The sequence below is a fragment of the Cibotium barometz genome, chromosome 58, assembly GCF_041138505.1.
Source record: "Cibotium barometz isolate CiBa-2024 chromosome 58, ASM4113850v1, whole genome shotgun sequence".
In the NCBI taxonomy this organism is placed as follows: domain Eukaryota; kingdom Viridiplantae; phylum Streptophyta; class Polypodiopsida; order Cyatheales; family Cibotiaceae; genus Cibotium; species Cibotium barometz.
Window position 1 is genome coordinate 5,005,129 of NC_141103.1, and position 4,604 is coordinate 5,009,732.

Consider the following 4,604-nt stretch of genomic DNA (forward strand, 5'->3'; position numbering starts at 1 on the left):
TTTAAGGCAAGCTATTCCATATTTATGGTAAAACTGAATAACAGGACCATAAGTTATTATTCTACCAATACCACAAGAAGTATTAGACATTTCCCATCTATAATCTCCCACTTTATCGATTACAAAAACATCATGAGCTTTTGCAGTCGAGGCGTAGCACCCTAGCAAGGTGCGGTGGGGCACAAGGCTCTTTTTTTGGGGGGGGGGGAAGGCACCCACACCGCACCTAGCTAGGGATGCAAAACCTCGCAATGTTGAATATTGCAGGGAAACATGAGGCCCAGGGGGCCTCTTTCCCACAAAGGAAAATGCTGTGAACACACATCTGCAACACACATTCTTCTATTATTGGTAAGAAAAAAATGTAGCCCAAGCATCAAAATACTATTGACAACAGAGATGCCTCTTTCATTTTGATGTTGGAAATGTGGTGACATGGGCTATATAATAAAACAAAGAAACAAATGAAGAGCAGGTGACCAGTGAGCTCAGTCTAGGTATCTTATATCTTCATGATCGTGTTCACATTCATACTTTTCTTGAAGTTTGAACTGCTTGCTTGTTAGCGCTTTGGGCCATTCCAACACATTCCCACGCAACTTCCAAAACCATCTTTTGCACAACAATAATTTGGTATGCCTGTTGGACACAGGTTTAGACATGATCCCAACCCGTTTTTGAGGCAACAATAATAGTTTACGTTGTCCATACAAAGTTGCAGACATGATCCAAACCCGTTTTTCAAACAGCAATGATAGTTTATGCCTACAGTGCACGTCTGCTTGCATCCCAATCCATTTCTGAGACAGCAGTACTCAGTGTCTGCAAGCTGGCGACCAATCATTCCTGCCATGAAATACCATTATTTACTTCTCACATTAGTAGTGGTTGTGTTAATTTAGCCTTAAAGATAACAATATTATTCAATGCACATCTATGCAAAACAATTACAATATATAAGCCCTAACATCAAAAGAAGTTTTGGGCATTGCCCCCATGTGGGAAGAAATCCACTTTCCCTTATGTTTCCATATAGAGATCACGAGCTTCCCTTACCTAGCTAGGAAGGGTGCAGGGCAGGGCACCTCCTTCTCGGCTGGTGCACCCTGCCCCCACTACACTTGGCTAGGTGTGCTACTCCTTGCCTGCAGAAGCTCATGATGTTGTTGTACTCGTCAATGTGGGAATCATTGTGGATCAGAAATGTCTAAAAATTCTTGGGCATAATCTTCGACACACAACCTAACAAAAGTTTCAATCAATAGAGCTATGTATGACATAAATAATCAATGCCCATCTATTGCACATGTTCAACACACATCCCAACGAAATTTTCGGTCGAAGCTATATATGACAAGCACTCTTTTAAGATTTCCGAATCACACACCCATGTCATTAGAATCCATTTCTATGAATGAGCCATCACAATCCTCTACATAGCATGTCCCTACCATTCAATTCAACTTATATAAATGGGCCATGACCATATGTATAGATAAGGAATTGCCAATCACAAATTCATAGAAATTGGGCTTACACCTAGTGTATCCCTATCATTCAACTCAATTCCTATGGATGGGCCATAACCATCTATTCATACAAAATTCATCCTTATACATTTGCTAACGGAAACATTTTTAGAAATTGGGCTCGTGCACACCACATAGTAACCTGGATATGGTCAAGGCTTGGGCTCAAGTTGTGAGCCCAAGTGTGCAAAATTCTTCCCCGTGCCTTTGGCTATGCACAACCGAGAGGTTGTGGGTTCAAGCCTTGGAGTAGCAATGTTGTGTATAGTTCCCTCAAGAAGAGGCCCTTAAGAAGAGGAGGGGCTTGACATGTGCGTTGACAAAATGGAGGTCAAGTATTTCAATAGAAAAAAAGGGTTAGTCTCATACATTCATCACGATCTGAAGGCCTTTTAAATAGGTAGGTTAGGAGCATTTATAAACCTGAATAGCACCACTTACCTCCCTTCCATTGGACAAAAAACAAACAACTATTTAATTGGGCAAAATATAAAGAACACTCTCTTTTTTTGCTAAAAACTCTCTCAATTTACTCTCTCTCTCTCTCTCTCTCTCTCTCTCTCTCTCTCTCTCTCTCTCTAGAGCATTATGCCATGATGTACATGTTGGTTGGTTAAGAAGGTGCAATAAAGCTTCTCTATCTAGAGGTATTATTGGTCTCTCAATGACAACCCCAAGATTGAAGATATGCAGCTAGTAAATGAAGAAGAGGGGGTGCGGGGGCGTTGGTTATCATTGATGTAGAGGCTGTAGAGGTCGTTATAGTGTGCATGGTTGCAAAAATCCTGCCTCATGTTGTTGCTAGAGAAGCTACACACTAGAAGTGTCTTGTCTCTCCCCGAACACCTTTACTCTTGTCCGTCGAGACCATAGATAGCTTCCTGTAGCACTAATCCCCTCAATTGAACCCATGAACTAGCCCCAGCTTGACAAGATCCATACACCCACTACTACATCACACCTCCACAAAGGCTTAGAACATACACCCACTACAACGTCACACCCACACACAGGTTTATGAACGGACACTCATTAGAACACACCACCACCCATGCTAAAGCTCGTGGAACAAATACAAATGCGGTTACTAATAGAAAGACACCATTATCATGCAGCGATTGCTACTAAATTTATTTATGCTTGGCTAAACTTATGTTAATTAACCTCACATAAAGTACGACTAAGAGACAATTCCAACAATTGTACGTCCAACTTGTGAGTTTTTTTTCAATTTATAATAAAAAATTCCCTCTTTAAATATCTATCTGTAAGTTCCAAATAAATAGAATGTCCTCATGTGATGAACTCATGTGACAGGCACATATTTTTTGTAAGTGACTCCCCCACAGCTCTTAGGTGATGGTGTGGCTGTAAAAGGCCAAGCCTACGTCATCCATGGAGTCCGCACGAATGCCTTAGGTGTCCATTTAGCTATCAAGACGGCTCACATGATGGCCGTTTGAGAGTGTAGGCCCATTTTAATCCGATTTTGAGGACAATGCCCCAAGAGTTTAGGCCCACTCTATTGGCCAACAGCAGTTTAGGCCCATTCTTAACAGTATTAAAGTTTAATGCAATTTTGAGGACCATATGTAATAAAGCTAAAGAGTACTGGATCGCAATCAATTATACACACTAAAAGAATCAATTATGCACGCTAAAGATTCAACTATGTTATAAAAGTAACTTACGTCCTGAGAAATTGCAATTTATTATTAAAAAAAAATAGTGTGCCACTCGATGGTTAGAAGTGAGTACCTCCTTCATAATGACTGCGTGTGGGTTGTGGTAGAATTTGGGTTATAGCTGCGGGGTCTGTCTCATGGCATTCAAGCGCTCCTAGCTGGAGGTGGAGGAAAAAGAACAGAAGCAGCGCACGAGCAGAGAAGAAAGCCATGGCCACAAGAGTCCAGACTATCGTAGGTGCTTGCTGGGTGAGAACATAGGAGTCCAAGCTGCATTTATTTATAAAGATGATGAATTAGGGAGGAGAGAGAACCGAAAAAAATAAAAAAGGTCGTGCCGCGAAATGGTGCGTTCCTACAGCGGCCAGCCGTGTATTCCGCAGGCGACACGCGGGCACCAGCTCGGCTGAGCATCGATCTCATCACCCCATGCTCCTCACGTCCCTTATAAAATCTAGCTTCAGAAAATAACGAGGCGATTTCAGTTAGATTAAAGACAAGCAGGCGCATTAAAGCACGGGGACTCGGGAGGGGAATATATATCAAATTATGCATGCAGCACACGAGGTCGCGGTGTTCGAAGCTGGCCACGTGAAGTGGTACTGATGGTGTGTGAGAGAGAGAGAGAGAGACGTGGTGTTTGAGGCCCGGTTGTAATTATACTTGATGCATGTGATTATATATACTTGTGTTGCATGTGATTATATATTTTTAAGTTTCTTATATTTAATTATGTATAAGCTTTCTTTTTTCTTCTTCTTTTTTGTGCAGAGAACAGAAATTTATTAGATTAACAGGAAATGTTACAAGTTACCATGAGGAATGTCCATGGTAAGACACTCAGAGAACATAAGCCAGAGAGTAGAGGCGTAAATCAAGCAAGCCACATGATCCTATACAATCGACAAAGATATTCTACCAACACAGGGCTCAAACTGTTGTCGAAAGAGATACTGTTTACATCAGCAGACTTACTGGTACTACTATGTAGTTCATGGTCAGACAGGAGGCTAGACATTTGTTGGACTGAATCGAAGCCTCTTTTGATATCATAGTCCTTCAGAGTGGTTCCTGCTGTACATATATGACTTCATCTTCCATAAGATGTGCCTTCATGCTCTGGGATGACTGTTTTTCCTGCATATGATCACCTCCTGGAACTTCTGCAGAAAAGCCATACCATTTACTGTGGGGTACTCCAATAATATCTCTCTCCATTTTCTCCACTGTTTGTCTTTGAAATGGGGTTGATCTTCCAGCATCTTTTTGATTTGTTAGAGCCAACCGCATCTCCAATGTCTTCATAAGCTGTAGGGTGCTGTCCAAAAATCCATGAAAATATTGGTTGGTTCCTGTGTCAAAAGTGTAGGCATTTCTTTGTTTCCAAATA

General features: G+C 41.4%; 1 long non-coding RNA gene across 1 annotated transcript; it reads right to left on the reverse strand.

The window, feature by feature from the left end:
• Positions 1-324: 324 nt before the first annotated feature.
• On the reverse strand, positions 325-3,456 carry LOC147605816 (uncharacterized). Its single transcript, XR_015265051.1, has 2 exons — positions 3,288-3,456; positions 325-846 (listed from the first exon to the last, which is right to left on the reverse strand). It is a non-coding gene; the product is annotated as an uncharacterized LOC147605816 (long non-coding RNA).
• Positions 3,457-4,604: the final 1,148 nt, after the last annotated feature.